Genomic DNA, 18,378 nt, shown 5'->3' with positions numbered 1-18,378 from the left:
GTTTTTAAAACTAGCAAAGAAAATGATAGAGTTGCCTTTACTAAGGAGAAGAGCTAAGTAGTGAGTAGAAAGGAATGAGTACTAATACCCTCAGTAAATAGCAGAAGCTAGTCCTGTATGGCACTCAGCTCCAAATAGCAGTGAGGAAGGAAAGTCTTCAATTACACAGCTGATGGGCAAAGATACAGTTAAATTCATTACTGCTAAGCAGGGGTTGAAATGGCAGTGGTCTCCTGGAACCACTTCTGTAACACATTGGGAAACACGCTTGTTTAATATGAACCCTGGCCTTGCAGAAATTAAATGATTCCCTCCACAGTCTTATTTTGAACTGTTCTTGTTGCCTGCTGAAGACAGTTGGCTCCTAATCCATTTTATCAAAGCACTTTCTGTTCCTTGGATAAAAGGAAGTACATAAATTTCAAGTGCCATATTACCATACATGCATGGTTCTGTTTGGGCACAAGCACGCTGTTCTTGTCATAAATTCTGACTCAGAATGGGAACTCAGGATTTACCATCTCACTCTTTATAGTTACAAGATCGACTAAATTGATTACAAGAAGAAATATGTAAGCTCTGAAACTGTTCACACCATTGATGTGGTTCAGTAGCTTATAAAAGTTGCAAATAACAGCAAGCCAAAAGAAAGAAATTTCAGGAAAGATATAGTCTTAAAAACACAGGCTTGGTTGTGTTCAGAACCCAGGAATAGTTGGTTCTTTGGGGAGCCTAGAAGAGTCTCTCTGCTGCCTATTGTTGGACTGTGGTTCTTAGAAACTTGGGTTTACTGCCTGGTAGCCCTCCTTCCAAGGTTTCCCTGGTAAAAGAGAAAGTGAAAGTCACTCAGTTGTGCCCAACTCTTTGCAACCCCATGAACTACACAGTCCATGGAATTCTTTAGGCCAGAATACTGGAGTGGGTATACTGGAGTGGGTAGCCTTTCCCTTCTCCAGGGGATCTTCCCAACCCAGGGATCAAACCCAGGTCTCCCACATTGCAAGCAGATTCTTTACCAGCTGAGCCACCAGGGAAGCCCAAGAATACTGGAGTGGGTAGCCTATCCCTTCTCCAGGGGATCTTCACGATACAGGAATCAAACCGGGGTCTCCTGCATTGCAGGCAGATTCTTTACCAACTGAGCTATCAGGGAAGCTGGGGGGCACAGTGGTAAACAATCTGCCTGCTAATGCAGGAGATGCCAGTTTGACCCCTGGATTGGGAAGAACCCCTGGAGAAGGAAATGGCAACCCACTCCAGTATTCTTGCCTGGGAAATCCCATGGACAGAGGAGCCTGGAGGGCTACAATCCATAGGGTCGCAAAAGAGTCAGACATGACTCAGCGACTAAACAACAACAGTCCTTCTGGGATCACACCAGAGTTTCTGGGACCCTTCTCCAAAGGCTGGCAACCCCAGAAATTGAGGAGCAGTCACTCTGAGGGATGGAATTTTTTCAAATCCTTTAAATCATCAGCTACAAATTGTGTGTGTGTGTGTGTGAGTATATTGGTTTGGTTTGGTTGTTTCAGCCTGTCAAGAGGAATCTAGAGCCCCATTATAGACTTTTTTGCCCTTGTCCTGGTCTTTAAGTGGGACAGTGCAGCCACTAAAATGAAAAGCAATGTAGCTAGAGCACAAGGGTATGAACTTCAAGCCTCACTAGCTGTGAGGTCTTAAATTATCTAAATCTTCTAAGACTCAGTTTCTTCATATTAAAAAAAAGCAGAATCTTATTACCTCCTCATATTGTTAAGGTGAAGATTAAATGTGATAATCCATATAAAGCACTTAGCACTGTGCCTGACACAGTGAATATAATATAAATTTAATGCTTATAGTATCATTGTTTGTTATGTTATTTATCCTACTTTCATGTGTTGAACTGTTAACTCTTTGAGGACAAAGAATGCTAGGATTTGGGGCATAGAATTTTACATACAGTTGTCCTTGGTATACCAACTCCCCACATATACCAAAATCCACAGATGCTCAAGTCCTTTATATAAAATGGCATACATGTAACCTATGCACAACCTTCTGTAGACTTTCTTGAGAACACTTACAATACCTAATATAATGTAAATACTACATAAATAGTTGTAAATACGATGTAAATACTATGTAAATTGCTGCCATGTGCAGCAAATTCAAACTTTGCTTTCTGGAACTTTCTAGGATTTTGTTTCAAATATTTGAATCTATGAATGTGGATCTCTCAAATACTGAGGGCAAACTGTAGCTAGAAATTTTGGAGCCATTTTCCAATGAGATCACCTAGGCTGAAAAATCCCTGCCAAGTAGTCCTGCAAATGTCCTCTTTCTATTCAATCTACATTCCCTCTCTTGGTGATTTCATCCCCTACTGACTTTAAATACTGTACACTTACTGCCAACTCCCAAATTTCTATCTCTAGCCTAGATCGCGTCTTGAACTTCAGATTCTGTATCTAACTGCCTTTTTGACATCTTCTTTAGGAAGCCTAGCAAGTATCTCAAACTCAACATATCCGAAACAGAACTCCCTGCAATAAACCTGCCCAACCCATAGTTTGTATTATCAGTTCGTGGTAATCCCATTAATTCAGGTGCTCAAGCCAAAAATTTTGGAGTCGTTTTTGTACTCTGATTTTCTTTTATAATATATGTCAAATTCACCAGGAAGTCCTACTGGTTCTACCTTCAAATTATATCTAGAATCTGATCATTTTTCACCAATGCCACTGTCACCTCCCTGGTCTAGGTCACCATCATCTCTCACCTCCAATAGCCTTCTCTTAGAAATAAAACTATTTAGAAATAATTTTAACAAAATATTCTGAACTTTTTTAGAGTAAGTCCTATCACCTCAAAGCACCCCCTAACTAGTATTTTCCAAAAACAAGAACACTCTCCTATATAACCAGCATACAACTCTTTGAATTAGTAAACTGACACTGTGTGTGCGTGTGTGCACACTCAGTCACTAAGTCATGTCTTTTGAGTCTTTGTGACCCCTATGTACTGTAGCTCACCAGGCTCCACTGAGACAATACTACTATACCACCCAATTTCACTAATTCATTAATTTCATTAATTATCTCAAGAATTCTCCTTTTCCCTTTGTAGTCCAAGATCCTCTTAAGAACACTTATTATGTTTAGCTATTATGATGCTATATCTCCTTTGACCCAGAACAATTCCTCAGTCTTTCCCCATTTCTCATGTACTAGACACTCCGTAGCATATGGTACATTTTGTAGGATAACCTCTTAGTTCATTAGGGCTGTTAAAACAAAATACCATTGACTGGATACCTTAAAAACAACAAACATTTATTTCTCACAGTTCTGCAGGCTGGGAAATCCAAGGTCAAGGCACCAGCATGCTCATGTTTTGTGGTTAGGGCCCTCTCATGGTTCATAGTACACATCTTCACACTGTGTCTTCAAATCGTGGAAGGGTGCTAAGGAATCTCTCTGGAGCCTCACTTACAAGGCACTAATCTTGGTCAGAAGGGTTCCATCCCTATGACATAAGCACCTCCCAAATGTCCTACCTCCTAATGCCATAACATTGGGTTCTGAGATTCCAGCATGTGAATTTTGGAGGAACACATACAGACCATAGCAAATTCCAACATGGAATGTCTGATGTTTCCTCATGATCAGGCTCAGGAAATTTATTCTTAGCAAGAATTCCACAGAAACAATGCCATGCTCTTCTCAGCGCATCACACTGAGATAGACAACACTGAGTATAAAAGATGTTGTTGTTCAGTCACTAAGTCATGTTGGACTCTTTGCAACCCCATGGATTGCAGCACACCAGGCTTCCCTGTCCTTCACTATCTCCCAGAGTTTGCTCAAACTCATGTACATTGAGTTGGTGATGCCATACAACCATCTAATCCTCTGTTGCCCTCTTCTCCTCCTGCCTTCAATCTTTCCCAGCATCAGGGTCTTTTCCAGTGAATCAGCTCTTCACATCAGGTGGCCAAAGTAATGGAGCTTCAGTTTCAACATCAGTCCTTCCAATGAATATTCAGGGTTGACTTCCTGTAGGATTGACTGATTTCCTTGCTATCTGAGGAACTCTCAAGAGTCTTCTCCAGCACTATAATTCAAAAGCATCAATTCTTCAGTGCTCGGCCTTCTTTATGGTCCAACTCTCACATCCGCACACAACTACTGGAAAAATCATAGCTTTGACTATATGGACCTTTGTTGGCAAAATGATGTCATTAATACACTGTCTAGGTTTTTCATAGCTTTTCTTCCAAGGAGCAAGAGCCTTTTTTAATTTCATGGCGTAAAAGTGTAAAAGATATGTAACATCAATCCATACAACACTGGTGATGTTAACCTTGGTCACTTATTCATATTGGTATCTGCCAAGTTTCTCCACTTCTTTTCTCTTGGTAATTGTTTGATATTTTATGAATAGCTATTCCTAGATTATATTGAAATACCCTGTTCCTCATGGAATCTTCACCCTTCAGCCTTAGCTAATTTCCTATTTCAGCCAAAATCAACCAAATCTGTTCAGACTTCCAAATCACAGTTCTCTATTTACATTATTCATGCTACATTTATTAGTTGGCATTCTACAAGAAAGACAAGCTTTCTCTTCTTATTTATTTATGTATATGTATGGATTCATGGATTCCTGATTTATTCAATGAGTTGTAATCTATTATCCCTTTTTTAATGCTAAGATTGTTCCTGATTTGGCCAGTGGGAGCCCCTGTGTCCTTCTGAAATGTCCCCATCACTCACTGAGTATTTCCTATTTTCCAACACAAGATGTTTCAGGTCATGCCTCCATCTTGGAATCAGCCATTGGCCATTTCTCCATGGATCCCTAGCTTCTTTTACTGCAGGGTGATTATTCAGACACCAGTATCTGGTTGTTCGTCATACTCATAGTTTCTAGATGCCATTGCTTCTAAGCCCTCTCAGTTGACAGAGCTAGGAGGTATGTATATGTATATTTATGGACACACATACTTACATATCTATATTGAGAAAGAGATCGAGTGAATCAACACTCCAGAGTTCTTTCTAGACTCTCCCCTTTCTGTGCTCATTAATTCCTTCTCCAGCAGTGAGAAACTTGGCTTCTATTATCCTCATTATATTTACTTACACGCACAATTAATTTACTAATTTGCTCAATATTATTGACCCACCCCCACCACGCTGGCCAGTTCTGCCTACCACCTCTACACTATACCCTCTCTGCAATATTCTCAGCTGCTGGCCCACCAGCCTATACCTCCCCAACCCCAGCCCTTACTTCTGCATGGTTCTCCAAGCCCCCTCACAGCCCCATGATTTCAACTGTCATTCTGTCTCCTCCATGTGGAAGGAGAAATGATGGAGACAGGGTTGCAATAGCAACCTCAACCCCCAGAGTTTATTCTCACTCAAAAGCCAGAGTGATTTTAACAAAATGTAAGGCTAATCATGTCCATTCTGCACACAGTACCCACGGTGACTCTCCATTTCATTTAGTGTAAAAACCAAAGCTCTGACAACAGCCTAGAAGGTCCAACATGATCTGGCACTTTACTTCTTTGACTTTACCTCCTACCATTTTCCCTCTCACTCACTCTGCTTCAGCAGCAGTGTTCTTGCTATTCCTCCGACATTCCTGACATTCTCTTGCCTTAGAGCTTTTGTCCACACACTCCTCTTTACCTAGAATAATTCTCCCCATAGAGCTACACAGCTAACTGCTTTATCTCCTTCAAGGCTTTGCTCAAACGTTAACTCAATAAAGCCCACTCTATCTATCCTTTAAAAAAACCAACTCTTCCAAGTACACATAATTCTCCTCTTCCTTTATTTTCTGACTCTATATTTTCCATTGCATTTACCATCTTTCAACATGCTGTAAAATTTAGTTAAGCATCATGCTTATCGTTTATTTTCTGTCCCCCTCCTTCTCACCATCTCCACTATATCATAAAATTCTTTGGGGCAAGAATTTTATTTTTTACTGATGCACTCCCAAGCACCTAGAATAGCATATGGCACATAGGAAAAAAAGCTCAATAGGTAGTTATTCAACAACTATCTATTGTTGAATAACTGAATTAATTAATGGGTTAATATGAGGTTATCTCCATCTTACTTTCAGGAAACTGCATCTCAGAAAAGCCAAAAGAATTTTTCCAGGACTCACAAAAGCTAAAATAAATTGCCCAAGGTCACATAACATTAAGTCATTCTTGAAATTCTATCCCCAAATTGTTTAACTTCTAAAACATTTGGCATTTTAATACAATTGACTAATTTGATTGGCTGAGAACAGGCACCTCCAAGGTATCTAACTCAGAACAAAAAAAAATCTTAAGAACTATGATAAATTATTGTGTATTAGTTATTAGCATTTCCTCAAAAAGAAAATCTTAGTTTTGTTACATGTTAAGGAGCAGAGTCATAAAGAGGTTCTTGAGAAGTTGGTGATATCTCAGAATCACTGAGATCTTCAACATGATTTATTCTATACTTTCTAATTCTACTTCCCTTATTGGGCCAGGCCAGAATTTATATTAATGAAGCACTTCCCTAAGGATAAATGACTATCCAACTTCCCTCATAAAGAAAGATAATCCCAGAGTAAATGGGTTTTATACATAAAGATGTTCATGATGGCATTGTTTATTATAATAAAATAGCAAAAACAACCAAACGTCTACCATATGGGAATGGTTAAGCAAACTGTGGTATACGCTTTTGTCAGTAATTGAATTTGTACTTGTGATCCTCCAATCAAACTCAATGACAGATTTATGCAGATTAAACTATAATGACAAATAACATACACTGAGCACTTATTACATGCCAGGCAACGTTTCAAATAATTTATATGCACTATCTCTTTTAACTCTCATAAGAACTCTGTGAGACACGTACTATTAATATCATTAACACTATTTTACAGATGAGGAATCTGGGGCTCAGGAAGGCTGAGTCAAGGAGTAACTAATGAGGGAAATGGCCTCTCCATCATGCTGGGAAGGGAGAGACAGACACTCTGGCTCTCACTCTGCTTCCTCCCCTTTATTAATCTAGGTCTAATCAGGAGAAAGAGCACACGTAGTGATCTAACAGGAGTATTTAATATAAAAAACTACTAACTACATCGGCAGGTAGGAGTAAAAGGGAAGCGGCCACAAAGAAGTAAAAGGAGCTCTAAACGATATGGAATTAAGGAGGAGCTACAACCCACAGGGCTAAGACACAGTACCTAAGGAACAATCTCAGCCTCTCCTCAAACAGGGCTGAAATCCAGACTTCACTGGAGAGAGCACAGACACAGAATGAATGGTAGAGAAACAGCGATGGTGTCATGTTGACCAAACATGCTGGAAATCTGCTTTCTGGAACTTGCAGGAAATTCCTTCTCTAGTGCATTGAGAAAGGTCTTCACAGGGAGATGTCTCACTAGAGGCATTCCACTACAAAACCACCCAAGAAGAGAAGAAAGAGTAATGTGCAGGTCACTGGGTATAGCTGGCTACCATGTATGATAGGTGCTGCTCAGAGCCAAGTGCTGGAGAAACCACATCACTCCAGGAACCTACCTAGGGAGCAAAGGCCAGACTGGAAAGCAAAATTCTTTCCTCCTGCAATGTCTCTCAAGCATTGTTTACTGACAAAGCTTAACATGGTGCCACCTGGCAAAGAAAAAAACACTTAAAGGGCTCATAGGTGGGACAGTGGTAAAGAATCTGCCTGCCAATGCAGGAGACTCAAGAGATGCAGGTTCGAGCCCTGGGTCAGAAGATCCCCTGGAGAAGGAAATGGCAATCCACTCCAGTATTCTTGCTTGGGAAATCCCATGGACAGAGGAGCCTGGAGGGCTACAGTCCATGAGATCACAAAGAGTCGCACACAAATGAGCACACACACTACTATCCACTCTCTCAGAGTAGACAATGAAAGACAAATTTGCAACTGTGAGGCAATAAATTGGTAATTGACATGACCTCCAAGGTAGGAACATCACTTATTCTTGTTGACTTTGGTCCCAGGAAAGTTCAGTGCAGTAATAATTATCTTCAACAAAAGTACATAGCTTATTGATGTAAATTCTTCCAAGAATGCAAAAGATGGGTAAAAGGGTTGTGGAGCCTTCCAGATTCAGAGACCTATTATGAAGAGTATCTGCTGAAGCCATGTGCCTCAACTGCTTCAGTGCAGAGCAAGAAAAGCCATGCTGAGATACGCTACAACTGCTCCCACCCTCTGAGGACAACTTGCTGCCCATAGATTTCATACCTCTGCCTTACTAACTTGGGAACATGCTCAAAGCTGACTCTATGCGTCTGTTGTGGTCTCCTCCACCAAGCGGTGTCCTTTCTGAAATGCCTCTGCACTCCATGGATGTTAAGCAACCACCAAAAATGTTTTTAAAAAAGAATCCATGGTAAAACAGGGGAAAGAAGCTCATGTTATAACTCACATGGAAAAAAAGCAGGGTGCAATACTGTGATATGCAAAACAAGCAAAGCTGCATAGGAAAGAAGGAAATACCTACCAAACTAGTCACTGTCTCTGGGTAGAAGCAGGGTAATTTTTCTCTTTTTCCTATTATTCTCTATATTTTACAAATTTTACTATAGTGAACATGTACTGGTTATAAATTTGGGACAAAATCATTTATATACCAATAACAACAACAAAATATATATGTATATATCTTGAAGTATTAAGTTGAGCCAAGGTTTGGGGTCTAGAATTTGACAAATAGAGTTCTCTACTGAGTTTTTGAACCAATTCTCTACAGTTTACCCAAGATAAGATGACTGGAACTCGATAGCAGTTTGAACAACTGAGATTAAACAAGTTATCTACCCTGGACAGGCTAGAAAAGGGCTGTATACATACAAAATAAAATGGATCACACTTTCTGAAACTCAAGTTATTGAGACATACATATATCTGAATAAGACATTAGAGAAAACCCACTATAAAGAATTAGCCAAAGACTGAAATTCAGCCAAATTAAGTAAAACTAGCAGAATTTGAAATGTCAGCAACTTTCTCCTCTAAGAACCAGGCAAGTCAATCTCCTTAGAGTTCTAACAGCAATTTGGAGGAATCCCCTAAACACAGAACCCTGTTTAGACCTCGTCCTGGAAATTTTTATTTAAATGTCCCATTACAAAGCAGTAATTTCCCCTAAATCATACATGCTAAGTTGCTTCAGTCATGTCTAACTCTTTGTGACCCCACAGACTGTAGCCTGCCAGGCTCCGCTGTCCATGGGATTCTCCAGGCAGGAATGCTGGAGTGGGTTACCATGCCCCCAAGGGATCTTCCCGACCCAGGAATTGAACTTACATCTCTTTAAGTCTCCTGCATTGGTAGGTGGGTTCTTTAACACTTGGTGCCACCTGGGAAGCTCCACCCCCCCCCACCCCTGCCAATCATAATTGCTGCTAACAAATAAGAGCTCTACAGTTCTAAACTCTTAGGACACCCTCACAATTCCCTTACAAAAACCTGGGCAGCAATGCCTCTCTTCCAATCCCATAACGACTTTTAAGGAAAAAAAAAACAAACACCACACCCGGATAGGAGTAAGAAATTCAAATAGCAAATAGCAAAGATTATAAAATGATAGAAATAGCATTGACTTGTTCATTACCTATGGACAGCCCTGCCCAGCCTGTCACTGGGAAAAGATGATCTGAAGGGACCATTTAAATGAAACCTGCCAGGAGGCAGAGGATGGCTTCATGACATCTGAGGATCCCTTCCAGTTCTGGGACTCCATTACTGGCAGAGATCTGGTATACAAGGAACATGTTAGAAAGAAAGATTAATCCTATAACAGAATGATGAAAGGAAGACAAGTTGAGGCTATGAAGGAAGAGGAATGCTAATGAGGGTAACAACAGTTTGCCAAGGAATCCTTGATTTCAGCACTGGAAATCCTACATCCCCACCATCATGGGCAAACCAGAATGTCTGGTTACCCTGCTTGATCTGACAAAGATGAGCTTCTTTGGGTTTCCATGCAAATTAAAAGCTCTAGTTAACTAAACCTCATGAACACCTTGCCAGGAGAAACTTTCAGCTAATGACACTAATTTCTGCCCCTTCCACCCAGCTCCCTTTAAGTATATTCTCACTATTATCCACACAAGACCTGGTCTCTGTAGGTCCTTCCAATTGGAGATCAGGAGGAGTTGTATGTGGTTAAATCCTGGGTCCTGCTGGAAACACGGGCAAAAAAAGCTCATTCCTTCCTTTGGGTGGTGCTGGTTTAGTCACTTAGTTGTGTCTGACTCTTTGCAACCCCATGGACTTTAGCCCACCAGGCTCCTCTGTCCATGGAATTCTCCAGGCAAGAATACTGGAGTAGGTTTCCATTTCCTTCTCCAGGGGATCTTCCCAACTCAGGGATCGAACCCATGTCTCCTGTATTGGCAGGTGGATTTTTTTTTTTACCACTGAGCCACCTGGGAAGCCATTATTTTCTTCACTAGCTATAAAATGGAAAGCCCTCCAGGAGAAATAGGCCTCCTGTTTGGTGGCTTCTCTGACTACATGAGAAATGTATGCTCTGACTACATGAGATTTTTTTTTTTACCACTGAGCCACCTGGGAAGCCATTATTTCCTTCACTAGCTATAAAATGGAAAGCCCTCCAGGAGAAATAGGCCTCCTGTTTGGTGGCTTCTCTGACTACATGAGAAATGTATGCTCCCCCGTCCCTGGGATTCTCCAGGCAAGAACACTGGAGTGGGTTGCCATTTCCTTCTCCATTGCATGAAAGTGAAAAGTGAAAGTGAAGTCGCTCAGTTGTGTCCGACCCTTAGCGAACCCATGGACTGCAGCCTACCAGGCCCCTCTGTCCATAGGATGATATGTATAGTACTTTCTTTTTTTTTCCATGCTTCTCTCATCTACTTTCTTTTGGTGTTTAAATCTCTCCACCAGCCTCTGTGATCCCCAGAAAACATCCTCCTCCATCCCCAGACTATGTGGTTTTCTTTCCTTTTTCTCCTCCTACTCTTAGCATATTAGCCTATCTCCCATAAAGACAGAGCTTTTCCAAAAAGAGGTGGGAGGAGGGGAGAAATTAAGTTGGTAATTACAGGATTCTCTTTGGCAACCTAGGAAAGATAGGAAGCTTGAGAACATTGCTATGTTAATTATCTTTGTTCCAGGGCACTCCTAATGTTGATAAGTATCTGACATAGATCTCATAGCATGCTGGTGCTGAAAAGGACTGTAGAATTCATGAGCATAATCTCCCAGTTTCAACAAATGAGAAAACTAACAGATATTAAATAATTTGCACAAGGTCCCCAAATGTTCTTTTCATTGCTCTATGATATATGTGTTTAAATCCTGTGACTCGTGGTTATTAAAAGGAATACTGTCAATGCCCTCCAGCCGGAGACCACCAGAAATACACCTATAGTTGAATATGTTAGGATTATGGGGAAAATACACCCAGTGAGGAACCACAGGGCATCTCATAAGAAAGTTTTAAAAAGGACTTACAGAATTTGGGCTCTATTAGATAATTTGGGAGAGGGAGTAAGGAAGTAGGCTGTCCTCTGGATTGGATGCTATCAGGAAGTGGGAGTACTTATTATGACTATCTTAATAAATCTTATCTAGAAAGAGGGGCAAGGACTTCCCTGGTGGTATGGTGGTTAAAATTCTGCGATTTCACTGCTAGAGCTGTGGGCTCTATCCCTGGTTGGGGAGTTCCACATGCTGCATGGTACAGCACTCCGCCACTCCAAAAAAGAAGGAAGACTAGAGCCAGGTTGAAACTGTAATTGCTAAAGAATCCACAGTCACTCACATTAGCCAGGATAAAGAAATGTTTGGTTATGTTTGTGGATTGGACAACATATTTTATCTGTGTTCAAACATGGTTACACAGCAGTCTTGTTGTTGCTTTCTTTAATCCTCTACAGTCACAGAGTGGCCTTGTCTGATGTTGATGGTTTGTGAAATTGTTTAACAGGAAAGCACTAAGACCCCTCGGTGTCTGTCCGGCTCCTGGATGTTGAGGACTGCTTTCCTCTTTCACATAAACAACAAAAGTGCTCCAATGAGTACTTTTAATGTGCCAGAAAAGTTTTCATCTTCATCACCATCCCAGGAGATAGCTATGTAATTCTAATTTTCAGATGAAGAAATGGAGGCTTGCTGAGGCTTCTCCTTTGCCATTGTCACAGAGCTAGTAAATGGTAGGGCTGGGCCTCAAAACTAGGCAGGCTCTCTCCAGGGACTGTACTCTGCCCTGCTCGGTTATGTTACCAAAACCAGAATATTGTTGGTGGCAGGGGATGGGGTGGGGGAGAGTAGCAGTTAATCATGGAGATATGGGACAAATACAATGTGGGGAATAAAGTATCAGGAATCACAGGCTGCAATGAATGATTGGATCATGAGACACTCAAGATGGAAGAGAAAATGTGGGGGGAAAAAGCTGTGACATTTTGACCATAAAACCTTTGGGAATAGTCGAATAAAAGGAAAGCTGACTTATTGTTCTATAACTGAAGAATGACTTTTATGATTTAGAATATTATTTTAAACTTTACTCTCTGTTTTCAGTGTGAACTTAAAATCGACTGAACAAAGAAGGAAAGAAAATCAGTAGCAACTCCTCTGGCAGAGTCAGTCAGAGCATCTCAATGTAGTCAGATGGCAAAGCAAAATTGTTCAGGGCTTTGTGATGGAAGCTGCAGGCACCTGGCAGTACCAATGACTTAATCATAATGATTAGGGGAGAAATATGGTTATTAATAGCCTTATAAATGCATTCATCTTTCAGAATCACCTTACAGACTGAAATGACAGAATGAAACTCAAGTTAACAGACAAAATCCTATTCCACTGTCCCCCCACACACTCCCGAGTCCTCTTGACTTTAGTGGGTGTCTTGAACACAGAGAAATAACAGGAGCAAGGTATTTATCTATTCCTAGTATTTGAAAGAATTCTTCTCACTGCAAATTTCAAGGCAGCCAAGATCCTAATGTTACAGCAGCACCACATTCTGAGCTCACCTTAATAGATCCAAGCACTGAGAGGAAATATGCACTCCTTTACCAAACTAAACAAAAACAGAGTTTGTTCAGGTGTGCAGTGGGAGGTGCTAGGGAGGTGGTTTGACACAAAGAAAGAAAAACAGGATTGGAAAAGCTTACTCTTCAGCTCTCACAGCCTTTTCACCAATCTGTTCTTATTGCACATTCACGCCTGCAGGTACCATTCAACAACCTGCAGTGCCTCAACTGTGCTAGGCTTTAGGAATGAAAAGTCAGTTAAGACTTGAGGCTGACTGATTCTGTGAAGACCTACAACACCAAGAAATAATACCAAAAAAAAAAAAAAAAGATGTCTTTTTCATCATAGGAGATTGGGATGCAAAAATAGGAAATCAAGAGACACCCAGAATAACAGGCAAGTTTGGCCTTGGGGTACAAGATGAAACAGGACAAAGGCCAACAGAATTCTGTCAAAAGAACACACTGACCATAGCAAACACCCTTTTCCAACAACACAAGAGATGACTCTACACATGGACATCACCAAATGGCCAATATTGAAATCAGACAGATTATATTCTTTGCCGCCAAAGATGGAGAGGCTCTATACAGTCAGTAAAAACAAGACCTGGGGCTGACTGTGGCTCAGATCATGAACTCCTTATTGCAAAATTCAGGCTTAAATTGAAGAAAGTAGGGAAAACCATTAACTATTCAGGTATGACCGAAATCAAATCCCTTATGATTTTACAGTGGAGGTGACAAATAGATTCAAGTGATTAGATACGGTAGACAGAGAGCCTGAAGAACTATGGATGGAAGTTCGTAACACTGTACAGGAGGCAGTGACCAAAGAAAAAGAAATGCAAGAAGGAAAAGTACTTGTCCAAGGAGACTCTACAAATAGCTGAGGAAAGAAGAGAAGCAAAACGCAAGGGAGAAAGGGAAAGATAAGCGCAACTGAATGCAAAGTTCTAGAGAATAGCAAGGAGGGTAAGGAACTCTTAAATAACAGTGTAAAGAAATAGAGGAAAACAACAGAATGGGAAAGACTAGAGATTTCTTCAAGAAAATTGGAGATACCAAGGGAACATTTCATGCAAGGATGGGCACGATAAAGGACAGAAATGGTAAGGACCTAACAGAAGCAGAAGATATTAAGAAGAGGTGGCAAGAATACACAGAGGAACTATTAAAAAAAAAAAAAAAAGGTCTTAATGACCTGGATAACCACAACAGTGTGATCACTCATCAAGAGCCAGACATCCTGGAATGAGAAGTCAAGTAGGCCTTAGGAAGCATTAATACAAACAAAGCTAGCAGAGATGATAGAATCCCAGCTGAGCTGTTTCAAATCATAAAAGATGATGCTATTAAAGTGCTGTACTCAAAATGTCAGCAAATTTGGAAAACTCAGCAGTGGCCAAAGGACTAAAAAAGGCCAGGTTTCATTACAATCCCCAAAAGGGCAATGCCAAACAATGTTCAAATATCGTACAATTGTGCTCATTTCACATACTAGCAAGTTTATGTTCAAAATCCTTCAAGCTGGGCTTCAGCAGTACATGAACCTAGAACTTCCAGATGTACAAGCTAGATTTAGAAAAGGCAGAGAAACCAAAGATCAAATCATCAACATTCCTTGGATCATGGGAAAGCAAGGGAATCCCAGAGAAACATCTACTTTTGCTTCAATTTTATGTTAAAGCCTTTGACTGTGTGGATCACAACAAACTGGAAAATTCTTAAAGAGATGGGAACACCAGACCACCTTACCTGTTTCCTGAGAAACCTGTTTGCATGTCAAGAAGCAACAGTTAGAACTGGACATGGAATAACTGACTGGTTCAAAATTGGGAAAGAAGTACAACAAAGCTACGTATTGTCACCCTGCTTATTTAACTTAAATGCTGGGCTGGATGAATCACAAGCTGGAATCAAGATTTCCCGGAGAAATAACAACTTCAGATACATAGATGATACCACTCAAATGGCAGAAAGTGAAAAAGAACTAAAGAGCTTCCTGATGAAGGTGAAAGAGGAGGGTGAAAAAAAACTGGCTTGAAACTCAATATTCAAAAAACTAAGATCAAGGCATCCAGTCCCATCACTTCATGGCAAATAGAAGGGGAAAAAGTGGAAGCAGTGACAGATTTTCTTTTCTTGGGCCCCAAAATCACTGCAGGTGATGACTGCAGCCATGGAATTAAAAGACACTTGCTCCTTGGAGGGGCTTCCCAGGTGGCGCTAGTGGTAAAGAACCTGACGGCCAATACAGGAGACATAAGAGACACTGCTTCAGTCCCTGCATTGGGAAGATCCCCTGAAGGAGGGCATGGTGACTCACTCCAGTATTCTTGCCTGGAGAATCCCATGGACAGAGGATCCTGGTGGGCTATGATCCATAGGGTCGCAAAGAGTCGGACATGACTGAAGTGACTTAGTACATACACATGCATGCTCCTTGAAAGGAAAGTTATGACAACCTAGACAGTGTATTAAAAAGCAGAGACATCACTTTGCCAACAAAGGTCTACATAGTCAAAGCTATGCTTTTTTCAGTAGTCATGTATGGATGTGAGAGTTGGACCTAAAGAAGGCTGAGTGTCGAAGAACCAATGCTTTTGAACTGTGGTGCTGGAGAATACTCTTGAGTCCCTTGGACAGCAAGAAGATCAAACCAGTCAATCCTAAAGGAAATCAACCCTGAATATTCATTGGAAGGACTAACTGTTAAGCTCCAATACTTGGGCCACCTGATGCAAAGAGCTGACTCATTAGAAAAGATCCTGATGCTGGGAAAGGTTGAATGTGAAAGGAGAAGGTGGTGACAGAGGATGAGATGGTTAGATAGCATCACCAACTTAATGAACAAGAATTTGAGCAAACTCCTTGACATAGTGGAAGACAGAGGTGCCTGGTGTGCTGCAGTCCATGGAGTCGCAAAGAGTTGGACATGACTTAATTACTGAAAAATAGCAACCCTGCTCCCTGCCTATTCCACTTGGATTGTATGTTGTTAGATTTTCCTTTTTACCACACCTTGCATAGTACTTGATAGATATTTCTTACTGATTACAACTATAATGATGATATTGGCAATGATGACAATGATAAGTACAGCGGACAAGTGTAAGAGGCAAATATGAAAAGAGCCTGTCTCAAAGAAACTTTTATTCATCCAGAAAGTATTTACTGAGCAATTATTTTGTGGTTACGACATTGCCCAGGGCACTGTGAGAGGTGCAGAAAAGGTTTCCATTCCCAGGAAGGCCTGGTGATCCTTGCAGCTCAGTCCAGAGTAGGTAGAAACCCCCAGGGCAGCTTTTGGTTTCTCCAGGCCTCAGGAATGACCAATGGTCAATGGAGATTTGGCCTTGCCACTCCAATTTCCATCACACCTCTAGAGTAGGTTGCAAATTGGCCCACGGAAGTAGTATAGGGGACAAAGAACAACAAATAGAGTCAACCTACTCATTCTCTGGGCAACAATACCAGAGAAAGCACTGAACATCCCACATTTTCAAGGCACTGCGTTTAAGACAAAGCTACCCCTTTGGCCACAGCATTACAGCAGCACACAAAAACCACATGAGCTCATGCCTGCAGCTTACCTTCTCCAGCACAAAGCCTTAAGAAAGATGTATCTGGAAAGGAAGTCACTAGACTATGCCATTAATTGAAGTAACCAGTTTCATTTCAAAGTATGTCAGTGAGCACTGTTCGGGCATGGAGCTACAAAGTGAAGTGATGAAAACATGGGTAATTTCCCAGATACTTTCCAAGAGCAAATAACATTCATTGGCTGTGGGATGGATTCTCTGAAGATGCACATAGCTGCCTCTGCCCAAATAAGAAGGACCATACCTTTGCCTGCCTCCATGCCCTGTCCCCTCTATCCCCAACTTGAACAGCCTCGCAAAGGCATCTGCTTTTCTGGACTCCCAGACATTCCACCTCATCCAAACTTCCATGAACCCTTAGCCAAGCCTTGGATTCTACATCTGCTCCACTTTTCTCCATTCCAGATGACTGCTACATCTTCACATTTGCTATTGTGACCATTGCTGAACCACAAAGATGAGGATGGACAAGGATAAAGATATACTTCTTTACATAGCGTACAGAAGAGAAGATGGTCCCAGGTTACATCAGGGGTTCTTAGTCCCAGTAATTTTTTACAAGCAGATGAATCTCTGCTGATTGGGATCAGTACCTTGAGACTCTCCTTAGCAAGCCTTTTCTATCAATTAAAACAAGCCAACAGGAAAAGAAATCTCATGTGTTGAATACTTACTAGTTGCCTGGCCCTCTTTTAGGTGCCTAATATTATCTATTTATCTTCATATTAGTCTGGCAGGTTTGATATTATTATACTCAATAATTTCTGCAAAACATTCCAGGGCCTAAAATAAGATAAAGGATTTGACCAAGGTTACCCAATTACTCAGTAAAAGAACTGAGCTTGGAGTCCAAGTCTATCTGATATCACAGCTTTCACTACATTCCTTAGGTGTTCATTCTGAAAACGTACAGCAGGGGGTTATGGGGGTGAGAGACTTTCCTTTAGTCCATAAAGTCATAAAGTCAGCAAATCATACTTACCTCTCCTATAAACCTGACATGGGAGCAAATGGATTCTAAGTCCTTAGATTATCTAAATACATCTGTGATTTTTGTTAAAGCAAAATAGCAATTACCTACTTGAAATATTTATAAAATAAGTCAGATACATTTGAGGAAAAATATAAAAGCATTGCAATTAAAGAGATCTGCACACACCACAGGGTGTTTTTCTAACAAAAGGAGTAAGGAATAATGCTGCTAATAAAAACAATGATGATCATGTTTAAATGTTCTAATAACTCATTTCACAGTGTTCTGAGTGAAACTGTATATTAGTAATTTCAAATAAAGTCTTTGATGAAAGATTAAATATATCTTCTGCTCATTCTCCTCTGCAAAGCTAGTGATTCAAGTAGGCTAATTTGTACCCTTTCTTCTAGTAAAATGTTTTAAGTGATCTATAAATGTTGTTCTCCTATTCATATTGTAAGAGGAACCAAATGAATAATAATGAATAAGAATAAGGAATTACACTGATGTATTTCAAAGTAATGGATGTCCCCACCATTACCACCACCACCACACATAGACACACATGTACGCGCACACACACACACACACACACACTTCCAATTCTCACTTGGGCTTCTAATAAGAAACACGCAGATCTCACACTGCAAGATAAATATTCATCCAGGAAACTACATTAAATGGGAACTAACCTAAAACAATTTCCTAGTCACCTTTGGAAAGATTATCATGCTAATTAATAAAAAGCGGGTTTGGTTTTGTTT

The 18,378-nt window shown here is 40.6% G+C and overlaps 1 protein-coding gene across 1 annotated transcript in view; it reads right to left on the bottom strand.

The window, feature by feature from the left end:
• Positions 1–18,378, bottom strand: part of JADE1 (jade family PHD finger 1) — a 502,176-nt gene that overhangs the window by 370,956 nt on the left and 112,842 nt on the right. The gene's annotated exons all lie outside the window — the stretch shown is intronic.

This window comes from Giraffa tippelskirchi, chromosome 11 (assembly GCF_054371585.1).
Source record: "Giraffa tippelskirchi isolate mGirTip1 chromosome 11, T2T-mGirTip1v1.2.pri, whole genome shotgun sequence".
Classification (NCBI taxonomy): domain Eukaryota; kingdom Metazoa; phylum Chordata; class Mammalia; order Artiodactyla; family Giraffidae; genus Giraffa; species Giraffa tippelskirchi.
This window is presented reverse-complemented; position numbering and strand designations above follow the sequence as displayed.